This window comes from Squalius cephalus, assembly GCF_949319135.1.
Source record: "Squalius cephalus genome assembly, chromosome: 17".
Taxonomy (NCBI): Eukaryota; Metazoa; Chordata; class Actinopteri; order Cypriniformes; family Leuciscidae; genus Squalius; species Squalius cephalus.
In genome coordinates this window covers 18,275,998-18,292,902 of record NC_137138.1, presented here as the reverse complement: position 1 = coordinate 18,292,902, position 16,905 = coordinate 18,275,998, and the positions used below count along the sequence as shown (strand labels likewise).

The 16,905-nt window shown below is 38.7% G+C and overlaps 1 long non-coding RNA gene across 1 annotated transcript; it reads right to left on the bottom strand.

Moving 5' to 3' along the window:
• Positions 1-7,470: 7,470 nt before the first annotated feature.
• Positions 7,471-11,162, bottom strand: LOC307145145. Its single transcript, XR_013818908.1, has 3 exons — positions 11,093-11,162; positions 8,108-8,235; positions 7,471-7,641 (listed from the first exon to the last, which is right to left on the bottom strand). It is a non-coding gene; the product is annotated as an uncharacterized lncRNA (long non-coding RNA).
• Between the last annotated feature and the right edge of the window lie 5,743 nt (positions 11,163-16,905).

Below are 16,905 nucleotides of genomic sequence, written 5' to 3'. Positions count from 1 at the left end.
TTGTCGATATTGCAAGATAATGAAGTGCTGCCAGGGCAATGTACATTCTGTCCCTGAACGATGACCAGTACTGTTTAGCCAGTCCTTCTGAAAGCAGTTTGTTTCTCATGCACGAAACGTGTCTGAGAATGATACTTAGATGATTGTTTTCCCTGTTAAATGGATCTGACATAGGCTTTATGAGTCCATTATAAAGAAAAAAGAAAAAATATGTTAAAATTCTTGTTTAAAAGGTTCACAGAAATGTACTCTTTCTATGTTGTTTCCATATGATTTAAAATTAAATTACTTTTTTTTTTTGACCATTTTCAAGAAAAGTTTAAATGAAATGACAAAAAATATCATTTTGATGTTGCCATCGGATAAAACATAATATATTCAACCCCCATTGCAAATTAGGTTTATTTGCTAAATTTACAGACTTTCAGCTGTTTGCAATAAACAAATCAAACAAATGAATTGAAATAGCTCAACACAACAAATGTTTCAAGTGGTTTCCCCAAATTTAGCTGAAAACACAACTTTTACTGATTTCTACAGTCTCAAAAATGAATGTTGATTCCCCTGAATAGAATCCCTCAATAGCAAAAATCTGCAAAACAGGTTTTGTCTCAAGCAGACCTGATGCAACTGATCAAGGGCTTCATTAGTTGCACCAGAGGACTGTCCCATAAAACAAGATTAGAATACAAGCCAGGCTTATTTTGGTTAGTCAGACTTATTGTCGGTTGATTCTGTTTCATATAGAAAACTTAAACTAATTCAAACTCAGCAACTTATGCTGGGAAACTAGCCTGGTCCAGGGCCGGCTAACTGTCAGGCTAAGCCTGAGTTGTTGCACCGTTCCTCTAACACTGACCTACAGGAATATTACCACTGACGCTCTCTCATACCATTATTTGACTTTATAAACCACTATCAGTCCAAAAATAAATATACAGTATACAAAAAATCAACTTAAATAAGGCTACAATGATAAATGAGACAATATAGACAAACGTGTTCAATTATATTGTATATGAAATGTCTATGTTAACGTATATATATATATATATATATATATATATATATATATATATATATATATATATATATATCCTACAGGTTTTCCTTTCTTACTGGCTAAATGTTTTGTGCCCAAGATTTAATTAGACTGTTTTAAAGATTTATGAATACATTTCTCTCTGGTTTTATTTGGCAGCTGTAGTACTTTTTTATGGTTATTAGAAGAACATTAGAACATCACAATCTTTTAAAAAAAGCTTTTTAAAAGCAGATGTTAAAAACACAAAATTAAAAATAAATAATTAAACAAAACCCCACACAGACTAAATTTTAACTGGTAAGATGAATCTGAGCTTAGTAATTGGCTAGCCTATACATTTGATTTACTCCATTACATTAGTCCCTTTACAGTTATTGCTATCATAAAAATACACTTACTTGTAGGTTTAAAATTTTAAATAAGGCACATCTAATGTCCAACAACAAATATTTTAGCATATATATATATTATTTTTTATGTACTTTATTGTGTCTTTCAATTCAAACACATTTAACACAATCATACAAATGGACAGTTCCTTTAAAGACATAAAGACATAATATTTCCCCCAATAATTATGCCTTATTTTTTCTTCTACTTTTTAAAAAGTACCAACCAACACATAAAAAAAAACATAATTAGAACAATAACCAATAAGTACATAGTTTTACACTTTTACATATGAAAAAAGGGAAAAAAGACCAAAAAAAAATCAATAAATATGAATAAAAATTAAACATTCACATAGCCTATTTATATCAAACTCTTATAATGACACATAATTCCTAATAAGTTATTCAAGTAATATTATTTAATTATCAAATAATAACAATATTAAATAAGTAAATAAATAAAATAATTAAAAGGGAGGGAGGGTTGTATAAAAAAGTAATTAATGTAATATGTATGTATTCCTTTATTTTATCGAATATTCTTTGATTTTAGAGTTGCCCATATCTTTTCAAAAATGTTTACTTTTGCTCTTAATTTCATGTTATCCTCTTCATGGTGTACTTTAGAAAGAATCTAACCAATAATTTAAAACTGGGGAACTGGGGATTAAAAAAAAAAAACAATTATTGATTTAAAAGCTGTAATTCTCTAAATAGTTCTAAATAAGTCATCTTTATTAAGTAGCATAGGTCCTATACCCAAAACTATATTTTTGTATCTTTATTATATATATTTTTTAAACATCCTAAAGATAAATTATTTTAGTTAGAAGATATTTCGGGTGTTATAAAATATCGCATATTAATTTTCCAAGCAAAATGCATAGTTTAGTCAGAATTATTGCGCTCCTATTTTTGCACTGAGGAAAACACCATGTCTCAAATGCATAAAACAGCACAAAACATATGCTGTTTGATGGTGGATCGATTTGATCCATGATCGACCTCTAGGGCTGCTTAAAGGGGTGGTATAATGCCCCTTTTTACAAGATGTAAATTAAGTCTCTAATGTCCCCAGAGTGTGTATGTGAAGTTTTATCTCAAAATACCCCACAGATTTATTTTAAATTTTTTATCATTTATAATTTTTTTTATAGCATGGTAAAATTGTCCCCTTTTGAGGGTAAGCGTTTTGTGTGTGTCCCTTTAAATGCAAATGAGCAGCTGCTCCCGGCACAGAGGGCGGAGCTTCCAGAGCTCATGTGTTAGCAGCTTGCAGACACACACTTAAAAGTCAGAAAATGTTCTTCCTTTTATGTTCAAACCGAAGTCCGACAGTGATGGAGAGACTCAAGAAGAAGTGACAACATGTAGAATGCAACAGGACGTTTCTGAATGGTTAGTTGATGCATTTATGTAGCTGATGTGGAGTTAACTATCTTCAAGTCATTGATTAGCATTCTGTCATGATAATCTATACATTGCTAGTGTGGGCAATGCAATTATCTAGACTAGATAAACCTGCATCAAATTAGTGGGATTGCGTGAACTTCATTGAATCCTTTTATGAAACCGCTTTAGCCCCAATTTATTTGTTAGATTCATTCAAGTCAGGTGTTGGAGTTTAATCCCTGCTTTTGTTAGCGTCTTTTACAACAGCCCTCAGGTGTGCTTGAGCTAGAACACATGAAATACCTGAACTATAGCTAGGTTTGTTCAGTGTCATGTTTGACTGCATGTTAGAAATAGAGAAGATATCATCGCCCTTCACAAACAAGGAACAGGATACAAAAAGAGAGCAAAGGCACTAAATGTTCCTAGAGACACTGTTGGAAGCATAGTTTGCAAGTTCAAGGTTTAAGGAACATTGGTTACACTACCGGGACGGGGCAGAAAAAGGAAGCTATCAATGTCTGCAACCAGTTTCTGAGGCAGGTTCAGAAAAACCCTCGAGTGACTATAAAGACCTGCACGACTATAAAGGCCACGGGCACTGAGGTTTCAGCTGCACAGTAAGGCGCGTATACTAAACTTATGCTATTGAACCCCAAGACGTCAATTTGCTCAAAGTCATATAATTGAGCCACAGAAGTTTTGGGATTCTGTTCTGTGGAGCGATGAAACAAAACTAACTTTTCTGCCCTCTGGATCAGCGGTATGTCTGGAGGAAGAAGAATGAAGCGTATCGTGACAAGAACACTGTCTACAGTGAAGCATACTGGTGGCTTGGTGATGCTCTGGGGCTGCTTTTCATCCTCTGGCACTGGAAACCTGCAGTGTGTGGAAGGCAATATGGATTAATTGAAGTATCAGGAAATCCTAGGAGAAAACCTCATGCCGGCAGTGAGGAAGCTGAAGCTTGGGCGTCATTGGACCTTCCAACAGGACAATGATCCCAAGCATACCTCAAATTCCACCAAGGCTTGGTTGAAGAAAAAGTCCTGGAAGATTCAACAGTGGCCATCAGTGGCCGTCACCTGACTTGATCCTCGTAAATCTCTGGTGGGATTTGAAGAAGGCGGTTGCAGCACGCAAACCCAAGACTGTTACTGAACTGGAGGCCATTGCTCATGAGGAACGGGCTAAGATTCCTCAGAAACGCTGCTAGAAGCTGGTGTCTGGATATACATCTCATTTGCAGCAGGTCATAACAGCAAAAGGGTGTTCTACTAAGTGCTAAATATACTTTCCAGGGGTTGAATAATTTTGAGAGAGCAGAAATCATTAAAAGTTGCATTTTCAGTTGAATTTGGGGGAAACCAAATGAAACTTTTGTTGTGTTTGATTTGTTCATCAATAATTTCAATCACAACTGTAGGCCTATATTCACTGCATCTTGAATAAACATGAGTGGACACATTAATTATTATTATTATTATTAAAACAACAAAACAAAGTTTTTAGGGAGCATGTGACATTTTACAACCTAAACTAACCAAACTCATCATCTGGTGGTTATTATGAGAGACTTGTTTACCTTGACCAGGTCATGACCTGCATGTTTCTTTTGTGGTCACCGTCACACAACTTTTTCTTTTAGTTTAGAATTAGATCATTTTGTTATAGCCTATTGATAATCTTGCTTTTGAAAGCGGACACGGCCGTGGCTCAATGCCAGTTTGGCTAAAGCATGATGTCAGTAATAGTGAAAGACCTGCTGATAGTGTCTTTGGTACACAAAACCACCTGTTGTTTTGTTTAACACTCTTCTTATCATTCTTTTCGTCCTCAACCTTGAGACTCAATCCTGGAAGTTCTTTGTGACTTGGTCTAACCGGCATCACGTAGGCTAATGTTTACACCAGCTGATGCCGATTTATTTTCTCTCAGGTTATTTTACAGTAATTTGCGTCAGATTGGTTATCAGTACTGAGTTTGATTGCTACTTCATGACTACCATTTGGAATGTTCATGTTTATTTTTTTAGCTAAACAGACTGCATCTCCTGATGATGTGATGACCTAGCATGTAAAACCTCTTAAACAAGGGTATTTTTATTATTAAGTATTTTTTTACTAGAGGGTGCAGGACACTATAGTTAATTTATGCAAGTTAAAGTGAGGATAGCGAAATAAAGTAAACAGTGACATAAATTACACCACAGACCGAACAAAATTAAGCATTAAAGGGTTAGTTCACCCAAAAATGAAAATTCTGTCAGTAATTACTCACCCTCATGTTGTTCCAACCCCGTAAGACTTTTGTTCATCTTCGGAGCACAAATTAAGATATTTTTGATTAAATCTGAGAGCTGGATCACTCCACCATAAGTTTCTCTGTAATTGAAACTTGCCGGCCCATAAAGTTAGTAAAGACAATGTTTAAAATAGTCCAAGTGACTACAGTGGCTCATCCATAAGTTTATCAAACGACGAGAATACTTTTTGTGTGGAAAAACAAACAAAAATAATGACTTTATTCAACTAATCATTTTCTTCTGTGTGGGCCTGAGTGAGTTCACATAGTGTAACAGCGCAGCCAGCATCACACGCATCACACACATGACCAGCGTCGGCCAATAGTAAGCCTACGTTCTGACGTATAACCCAGAAGCGCTGCGCTGTTACACTACGTGAACTCACACCAGAGGCCCACACAATTATCTTAATCTTAATTATAAATAGCATGTAATTGTTCACTAATAATTTATAGTTATCTTATCAGTATTGAGTGTAATGTATTACAATAATTATTAATTATTTTTTTCTTTATCCATTGAAAAAGTAAAGTAGGCTAAGGAATTACTCCCATTTTTTCTGCTATTTAATTACAGTTAAATCTGATGTAATTGCATTAAATAATGTATTGATAGACTACAGAACAATTCTAAATGGCTGCAGTAGTTGTGCATGGCAGAGAGTGTTAATCCTGTTCTATAGTGCCATCTAGTGGTAAAATGAGGCGCTGTGTCAGCAGTTCGGAATGCATTATTTTACTGATAAAATTAAATAATAAATGCCTATATTCATTTGGTTGGGAGACGCGTTGTTGACAAGAATTTATTGACGCATTTTGCTAATACAACGCGATTAAAACATCTTCAGAATATACGTTAAGAATAATCAGTGATTAATTTCTTTTTATACACCTGTTTTCTAACCCTTCTTCATGTTTCGAAAGTTTATGGTGAATTATATAACCATAACATTGATTTCCGACGAGGATGGGATTCGAACCCACGCGTGCAGAGCACAATGGATTAGCAGTCCATCGCCTTAACCACTCGGCCACCTCGTCATGCTTTTCAAAGATTTTATTGGTTTTCTGCGTGCGCTCCATGAAACACATTCGTACATTTTTATTTCATTCTCGAACAAACAAATCTATAAAACCAAATACATATCAGTTAGTTACTAGTTAGATTCCTCTCAAAGTCTCTTCTCTGTTGATCTCAGCCATTCACTTCACTCCTTGCTGTGTGACTTCAGTTACAAACATCAATCACGGCGTGGACTCTCCTTGCCTCTCCTGTTCAATAGCTAAGGAAAGAAAGACAGACATTCATAAGCATTTGAAGTGACTTAAGATTAAAGTTATTTTATTTTCTAGAGCAAGAGAAAAATAAGTGAAATCACTTGAGTATCATTACTGTGAAATCAAAGCAAAAGGAGGCAGACAACTTAATGAATTACGTGTTAAAGGGGTAAAATTTTACCAATTTTTTTTTAATAGATTACTTTCCAAACAAAATTATGGGAAATAATGCATGGTTCTAGATAATTTCACATGCAGTAGGTTTCCTGAACCTAACTGTCATTTTAAGTTTTTAATCAAGACATAAAAAATATATTTAAACAAAAACAAAACAATGCATTGATCTTAACATAATCACAATGACATCCTTAGCCATTGTTTCGGGATCACATACTTACTTTCTTTGGTTGGCAAGGGATTCTTTTCTTGGGTCTCTGTTTTCCTGAGTTTAGTTTTATCAAAAGATGTGATTTCCGTCATGTTGGGTTTGTCAGCCATGTTTTTACTCTATAGACAAAAAAAAAGTGTAATATTTCTTACCCAAATAAATTCATATTCGTTTAGTCCCATCCATTCTTTTTTATTTTAATTGTGTAAAAATATAATCATTCATTCAATCAATAAGAAAATGTAGCTGCTTATAATTAGGAACACATTTCTTAATAACCATTGCCAGTCTGATAAGTCTGATGACTGTTGACCATCCTTTCTTTCTGGGAACTGGGAATATCACGCCTCTGTCTTTGTTCTGTGCTCTGCTTCTCAGAGTCGTTTCTCTGCTTCTCACTTTATATCTCTTGACAATTCAGACTCTCTCTCACAGAAAATAAGTAGAAAGAACACAAAGACACCTCTAAAAGAATCCAGAAGTTTGGAGTGTAGAAAGTCTTACCGTGATGCAGTGTGTATGGACACGAGAGCTGAAGAAGAAAGTGTGGGTGGATGAAGCAGCAGGTTCTGCCTTATGTGTGTGTATGTGGGATGAGGAGGGGGTTACAACGCCTCACTGTCCACAGGGTTATTTGATTGGCTTACCCCCCCCCCCCCCCCCCCCCCCCCCTTTGTCTTTCTTTTCCCCTCACATGCCATGAAATATTCATGAACTTGGAAGGGAGGGGCAGATTTCAAATTGTAAATCTGCTGACCTTGCACAAGCAGAGGGGTGTAGCAGATTTTATTCAGTTAGGGAAATGAGACACAATTATGTGGAAGATTCAGGGAGTGGACAACCTCAAAGAAAGAAAGAAAGAAAGAAAGAAAGAAAGAAAGAAAGAAAGAAAGAAAAAAACTGTAGTGTTAAATATTATGATTATATATCAATGTTTTCTGGTTGAATATAATATAATTTAATTTAATCAGGACCCCGACACCAAAACAGAACCAAGACTAGACCGAAGTTTCAGGATCCAGACAGCAACCCTCGAACATGCAAGACACAGACATAAGAGCGCACGGCCCAGAGAACAACCCCAAAGCCGTACACTCACACAAACACGAGACAAACAGATGAGTGTCAGGATCCTGTCACCTTGATTGGTCTTGTTCTTTGGTGACAGGATCCTGACATGTGTGTCTATACATATATAAATAAATATTTGCTTTATTTGGTAAGTGGCCCTTTTTATATGATTTCAGACAAAGGATGTCTCGACTTGCATGACTCTCTGGGCAAACATAAGGTTTTGTGTGTACATACATGAACCAGTTGCTTCAGACCACAGAGTGGTGTGTGTGTCCCGGCTCAGCTGCTGTGTCCCATACACAGAGAGAGTCATCCAATACTAGACGCATGGTGCCTCAGAGCAGCTGTGTCTGAGCTGATCCCTATAGGGAGGAAATGACCAGAGATCTATATAAGCACCACACAGCTGTTCCTGCTCTCCAGACCAAGAGACAGACCTTCGACCTTTCAGAAAGCCTAGAGAAATCAGATCTCTTTCAGCATCTTTGTCTGAATTGATATTATTTGGAGCATTACATTTTTTAGACATTTTGAATACATTATGTAAGCAATGAGGTACAAGAGGATAATCACGGCTGAAGGGCGTTGTTAGCTAACCTGGCTTCCAACGTACTTCCGCTCAATTTTCATTTTCCTTCAGTAGGGCCCTGTCCCAAATGGCACCCTAAACACTCGTGGTCTTCCTCTGAGTCCGCACTTTCGTGACGTAACGTTGCTTTGACTGTCAGGAAGAAGTCTGCTGCGGAGCTGGCATCAGTGCGGGCTCGGCAAAAGTGTGCATCGATGGGGGCAAATAGACCGCTCGCGAGCACCCTTCTGAGACCTAAAATGACAAATGGGACACCCTACGGTGTCACGTACTTAAAGGGACACTTCACCCATTTGCATTAAGCTTTGCATTGTTAGAAACCCAGTCATACTATTGAATGGTCATGCAACATTTTTTCATTTTCCCCCGAGACGAGAGAAATCTGTATTTACCTCTTTACACTTCCTCCTACAATGACGCAAAAATCGTCATTTTGCGTCATTGTAGGAGGAAGTGTAAGAGGGGGGGATTTCTGTTAAGACTACAAGCACTAGATCCACCCTTTCAAACCCGCCCATAGGGGGTTGGACCTAATGCGCTAACAGACCTATCACAGATCAGTGCGAGTGCGTTTGATTTCAACGGCAGAAACCTGCAGAAAACAGGGACGAAGAAAGCTGAGTAGTAGGGGTTACCATACTCTATTTCCCGGACATGTCCGGCCGTCGAGATCGACAAAAATGTCCGGGATTCAGCTTTTGCTTTCTGCGGTCGCCATCCATTGTTTACATGCTCACCTTTTGTTTCAATCTAACTGAATTCACCCCGATTGGTGAATCTGAATGTAATGTTTACATGAATGCTAAACAAGTGATCGGTTGATTTGCGTTTTAACATTGCTAAGAAAATACCCGCACCTCCGTGAGAGATAGCCCATGAGACCGGTGCATCTCACAGGCGCGCTCATCAGTAATCACAGTAATACAGGGAGCAGGACGAGGCTAGCGCCGCGGGAGAAAGACGCGAGGCCGGTGGCGTGATCGGTTGAAAGACGCGAGGCCGGTGGCGTGATCGGTTGATGTGTGTTTTACCATTGCTAAGAAAATACCTGCTCCTCCGTGCGAGATACGAGAACAGTGCCTCACAGGTGTCGGTCGTCAGTAATCACGCCACCGGCCTCGCGCCGTTCTCCCGCGCCCCACAGCCTCGTCCTGCTCGCCACAGTAAACATGATGAATGGCGACTGTAGAACGCAAAAGCCGAATCCCGGGCATTATGGGCAAACTCGTCACGGAGACTCACTCGTAGCCTAGCCTTGCCTTGATGTTTTTGTTTTCAACTGCGCTGTCTTACCGGTAGGCGTGGCTTGGGAGTGGCCTTGTAGGGCAGCGAAGCAAGTGCATTCTGGGAGTTGTTGTCTTTCATCCACATAAGCCAAAAATACATTTTCTGGCTTTTCTCAGTCTAGAAAGCTCCAAATTCAAAAATAATTTCACATTTCTTCTACATAAATGACCCACTTTCAATACACATTCATGTCTCCACGGGTGAAATGACCCTTTAACGGACACGCGGACGCGGCAGCCATTGTAAGTCGACAAGACCGAAAGTGCATATGAAGTGTGCCTTTTGGGACAGGGCCTACGTCGTCTGGGTTTGCGGTATATTTGCAGGTTTTCTCCGGACAATTTTTAATCGGTCCAATCAGCGAACAGAGGGAGTGGCTGAGAACGATGACGTACGTTCTTCATAACATACATCACGACCAAACGTTAGTGATTGGTTATGGCAGATCCAGAGTGGCTCTGGGCAGATCCAATAGTTTTAAACTTCAACAGAGTATCCGCCTTCAAAGAAGTTAATGCTTGTCAATACTCACAACTGGCACAACGTCATAGAATGTCTCTGAACAGATTCACGCCCACTTTTAGGAGAAAACATACCGCCATACAGTATCGGATCGAGGAAGTGGACTAACCTCACAACAACATACCAAAGAGTTGTTGTGTAGTTCGGTACACCAATAATGTTTGTAAAAACCCAAATTTGAAATTCATTCCTTTGCCGTGTAAAAAGAAATATCCGAACACAAGGCAATTATGGCTGTAGGCGATCCGTCGAGAAGACAGCAACAGGAGGCTGTGGGATCCTGTATCTCCACACACTTATGTTTGCGGACAACATTTCATATCAAATATCTGCGCGCTTCTAATGATTTGTAGTTTTTCATTTTGCTTGCCGTGTAAATTCCTATAAATGAAACAACACCATCATTAAAATAAAGTATGATCTACTCTTCACATCACAGACAGGCTAAACATTATTGAATAATATTATCTCAATAATAATGTATTGCATGACATCTCAAGCTTGATTAGAAAGCAGGACACTAGCAACCTTAAACATACAGTTTAAATTATGTAAGCTTCCCACAACTCCAATATTTTACAACCTATCATGATCATCGTGTTATTTTAGATAGATAACTGCTCGGCTGTCTTAGTGTATGTCCGTTATCAACTAGCCCAGGCTACCTGCCATCAATTACGGATGATGCTATCGAAAGCTAAGTCAGGCTAGTTGTATGGCTGGACAGAAAAGTGCACTCAGTACTCTAAATATAAAGACATAATATATACATTTAAAGATGTTTACTTTCAAAAACGAAGTAAAATCTTTCACTGGCTTACCTGGTGACTCGATGAGGTAGGAGTTCATGTATGGGTAAGACACCTCTGGCCACTGGGTTGTTACACTAATTTGACGCTGAGAGAATGAAGGGACATGTTTTTAAATTGACCAAATTAAGTTTGTAGATGCATTTTTCACGTTCTATGGCAGACAGGGTGGACATATAATTACTTGACATGTTTAAATCTTAGTGATTTCTTAAGTTATTCATGCCTGCAGGCTGTGTACGGACATTGTTTTGTGCTGCTATTTTGTATTGAAGTCTATTGGTAGTCTAGTTTATTTTCCCCTAAAAAGGGGCGGTAACGAAACTGACAGTTAAGTTCATACGTACTACCAGGTGTGCCGGTAGTACGTATGGGGAGTGGCCAGACTCTGGTAGACTCAGACGAGTGTCTGGTAGGACCAGGCTAGTTGTTATCCACGACGTGAAGAGGAGTGCCTGCAACCCCTTCAGCCGTGAATTATTCATGATGCACTAGCCTCGAGTACCTTATTGCTTTCATAAAACAGTTACCATACAATAAAGCCAAAATATATGAATCAATGCAACTTTTATAAAGTAAATTTAAATCACTAAAAGCCTTCCACTGGAAAAAATAGTCCCTGGCTGTGACCAGCAACAGAAGTTACATTATTTCGCCATTAGATGGCGGCAAAGACTGTCTTTATGAGTGAGTCAGTCAGTAGCGAAGACTTTTATATTGAAAGTACCGAAAGTTTGTGAACACGGAGCAAGACACAACTGACAAATGCTTTGACTTGTGCTGTCAGGGCACGGGAAAAAAACCCTTTACTGTTAAAAGGACAAGATGTATATCCATATACAAGATGTAGCCTATAGCATCCACCTGGATGATGCGATGGCAGCCATATGCCCACCACACAGCTTATTGGTGGAGAGGACAGAGTGATGAAGCCAATGAGTATACATGGGGGATGATTAGGAGGCCATGATGGATAGAGGCCATTGGGCTAATTTGGCCAGGATACTGGGGTTACACCCCTACTCTTTTGAAAGACATCCTGGGATTTTTAATGACCACAAAGAGTCAGGACCTCAGTTTAACGTCTCATCCGAAGGACGGTGCTTGTTAGAGTATAGTGTCCCCATCACTACTAGGGCTTTAGGACCCACACAGACCACAGGGATAGCGCCCCCTGCTGGCCTCACTAACACCTCTTCCAGCAGCAACCTGGTTTTCCAACCAGTCTTGGGTTACAGGGTGATATGGCAGCTGACACTGAGAGAGAGAGAGAGAGACACACACACACACACACACACACACACACACACACACAAATGTATTTTTCCATTCTCACCACCAGATGGATCCAGAGAAACACAAATGTAAGGTTCTCTGTGCTCACCTACGCATAATAACCACAGCACATTTTCCAGAAATAATGCATTAGAACATGTGGGAAGGATTTAAGATAAAGTGTTTTTCATTGAAAGTTGAATCTTTGTAAATACCATTACCCTTTAAGATTCAAAGCTCACACACTCTTTCAACGTCTGATATTGAAAGACTCAATCTAAGAAAAATGTAGTTGAGCTATTGTGTGTGTGTGTGTTGGGGAGTATCATTTGTTTGTTGTTACACAGCATGTGCATCATCTATACTGAGATTCTCTTCACTATCCCCATATCAAGGATATCATTTACAGTTTATGAAATAGAACCAATTAATTCAACATGCCTTTGGTTGAAATGACAGGTGTGGGTGAAGCCCTTGGGAAAACAGCCAGCCATAGAGGGAAATGAGGTGGCCAAATCATTAAGTTGATGGACTTAATCTATTGTGCTCTGCATATAATTGTTTACCATTGCTCACAGCTCTTAAACTTGCACATTCAAAATGACCCAAATCACTTTAAGTTTATAATCCTGGAACAACGGAACATGCTTTTCATGTTCAAGCAAAAATCCTCACAATATAATCTGCTTTGTGGACAGCTGGTCCAATGGCAAATTACTGAATATAGCGACCCGACTGACTTTTAGTCGTCACAATTAAAAAGTTGAATGGAGAGAGAGTTTATTCATAACCTTTGAATAACCCCATAAAAGCCCTGGGGATGCGTTAAGAGATTTGTCCTCGCATTTGCAGAAAAATCGGCCCCTTTCCTCCTCCTTGCTGCCGCTCGACGTGCCGCAGCTGTGCTCAACAGAGCATTGCAATGTTCACCCTTTTTAAAGTCCACTTCCCACATGAACCCTGCCTCCACCCCTGCACCTCTTCATCCATACAACATCAACCATCGTCATTGAGAGTGTCGTCTGTGGTGCATCTTAAAAAGTGATTTATAAACTCCAAGAGCAACAACTTGATACGTCCACGAATCACCTTTTTTTAAATTGTCAATGGCAGACTATAAAAGGAGGGATGTGAAATAATGCTTAATATAACTAACAAAGAAACCACCTGCACACACTAAATGCAGATAGAAGCACCAGACCTAAAATCATATGTTTTATCCATTGGTTGATCCATTCATCCATTGGTTTGTAAATGAGATTACATTTTCAAGGCCCAATTCAGTAGCCTATAGATGGAAACAAAAATGCAAGATCTTAAGTGCATTATGGGAGTTTAAAGTGCTGGTCTTCATCACAGAGTAATAAAAGAGCCATAGGAATGTATAAAAAATTAAAGGGATAGTTCGGCCAAAAATGATATTTAACCCATGTTTTACTCACCCTCAAGCCGTTCGAGATGTATATATCAATCTTTTTTTCAGACGAACACATTTTCAGTTATTTTAGAAAATGTCTTAGATCTTTCAGTGGTTATAATGTGAAGCTATGGGGTCCACCTCCTTCAAGTCCCAAAATGTGCATGCATCCTTCACAAAAGTAATCCATCCGGCTCCAGGGGGATAAACGAAGGCCTTCTGAGGGTAATCCGTGTGGTTTTGTCGTAAAAATATACATATTTAAAACTTTATAAACGAAAATAACTGGCTTCCGGTAGCGGTCGACGCGCTTTCACGGAGATGGATGCTGACGTATGACGTAGGACGTAGCGTAGGAAGCGTCGTGACGTAGAACGAACGTAGAGTTTTGTTTTGCTCTGCTCTCTGGCTGCGCTGTCACGTTTGTTCTACGTCACGACGCTTCCTACGCTACGTCCTACGCCAGCATCCATCTCCGTGAATGCGCGTCGACCGCTACCGCAAGCCAGTTATTTTCGTTTATAAAGTTTTAAATATGTATATTTTTACGACAAAACCGCACGGATTACCCTCAGAAGGCCTTCGTTTATCCCCCTGGAGCCGGATGGATTACTTTTGTGAAGGATGCATGCACATTTTGGGACTTGAAGGAGGTGGACCCCATAGCTTCACATTATAACCACTGAAAGATCTAAGACATTTTCTAAAATAACTGAAAATGTGTTCGTCTGAAAAAAAAGATTGACATATACATCTCGAACGGCTTGAGGGTGAGTAAATCATGGGTTAAATATCATTTTTGGCCGAACTATCCCTTTAAAGTTGGGATGAAACAAGCTGGCCTTATGCAGCTGGCATCAATAAAGAGTGCTGGATAGAAACAAATGTTCACAAACAAAGCAGTGAAGCAAATCACCTATTAACCGCCAGCTCTCTGCCACAAATATTTCAATTGCTTATTTCAGCTAAACCTATTAAAAAAACATGAATAGGTTTCAACGCTGGAAGGATTGTGTTCTGGCACAATTACTCTGAAACAATTTAATCTCAGTGAGCATTTCATGGACATCAAAATAACCCTGTTTATTTGTGCAACTGTTGCCTTAGAGAATATAGAAGTTAAAGTTCACCAAAAAAAATGTAATCTGTCATCAGTTACTCTCCCTCATGTCGTTTCAAACCTTTCTTTCTTCTGTGGAACCTAAAAGATTAGCCTATCTTAAAAAATGTTGTTACCATTTTGGTTACCATTGACTTCCATTGTATGTATGGACATTTCTCAAAATATCTTCTTTTGTGCTCTGCAGAAGAAAGTCAGAAATACAGGATTGTGGCACTTGTGACATACTGTTGATTACCACCAAAATGTATTTCGACTTGACCTTCAAAACGCAAAAATCTGGGTTACAGAGGTAGGCCTACTTACAATGGAAATGATTGGGGCCAATCTGTAAATGGTTAAATATTCACTGTTTCAAAAGTATTGCTACAAGAAGTAAACAAATATGCATGTTGCAAGATTTTAGTTTGAAAAGTTAAACTTCTTTTCATTGCCAACATAATGCGTAAAAACCAGAAACAACTAAAAACTTTAAAAAGAAAACAAAGAACAAGTCAGAAGTATTTTTGTGGTAATCAACATATACCACAAATGCCTTAACTAGTACCTAATCTGGAGTGTTCCATGAACTCCTGTTAATTTGTACCTCAGTTAGCATTAAAAACTCTCTTGACCTTGTACTACTGAAATGGCTCAAACAGATTTAAAACAGCTAACAGGTGTGAATCACAAAGCGTTCTGCTGCTTAAACTAATCTAGGGCAGCACTGACGTGCGAGTCAGTCTGCGCCAAAAAGCTTCGTTTAAATCTCAAAAGAGCCAATAGAACATCCATCCTTGGAAACCGTGGAGAGCTTTCATAAGAGCCAGTTGTCATGGCAACTGTGTACTAATGGAACTCATGACAAAGGGATTGCACACGCCGTCCAGGTCTGACGGAGTCACATGCAAGCGGCTGTGAAGGACAAAAGCAGAGTGGAAATGGTGAAGAGGCTGGTTTTGTGCAAGAATGTGTCAAAGACTGGACGTGTTTGTAACAGTATTGAACGGTCAGCTGTGTTCAGATGGATTTTTTTTGTGGCTGAAAGGAGACAAGCAGTCTGAGCGCATGAGAGATCAGAGTCTGAGTCTGAAGGTGCGTTCTCTCGCGCACTGTTACGTAAACAAGCTGTGGATGTGAAGGAGGTTTACATAAGTGCTGTAGTGCTAGGCTCCTTTACAATGCTGCATTGTGCCTGACAAATCACACCATGTTCCCCCTGCTTATGAGACGCATCCTGTCTTTCTTCATCTCCTGTCAATTGGAGTAACGGGGGTGATTTGCCAGCAGTAACTTAGACATCTCTTTCCCAACTATGCCTGAAGAGTAAGGCACTTGTTGGGAAACGACTCGTGACTGGCTCACGGGAGAGAAGCACTCACCTGCAAATTTCTCCAGGGGTTCAATATGGCACCCCGGTCACCAGACCTTTCTTTCTCCCTTAAGACAACGTTTTCAATCAGAACATGGGTTTATAGACACATACCTTGGCTAAATAAAAGTTAAAATCTCTAGCTGGTAAAATCCTACTCTGAAATATGAATCTGAATATGAAACACAAGAAAGTGCGGTAACACTTTATTTTACAGTGTCCTTGTTACATAGGTTACATGTACTTACCATAGTAATAAGAGTAAATTATGCATAATTACATGCAATTAACCCTCAACCAAATCCTAATCCTACCCTAACCCTGTACTAAGTACATGTTGTTAATTATAATTACTCAGTACTTAAATATATAATTACACTGTAACAATGACACCTTAAAATAAAGTGTAACCGAAAGTGCTTTACGATCTCCATGTAGTGCAGTGGTGTAAAGCAGGGATTTGCAGAGAGTTCCTCAGGGGCAGGGGCTCAAATGTAAAAAAGGGGCATATATATATATATATATATATATATATATATATATATGCTTTGCATCAAAGATATAAATGATATTAAAAAGTATATTAAAATAGAAAAACAATAATTGTTTAAAAACAATAATAAATGCAGGCTTGATGCGCATAAGGGACTTCTTTAAAAAAA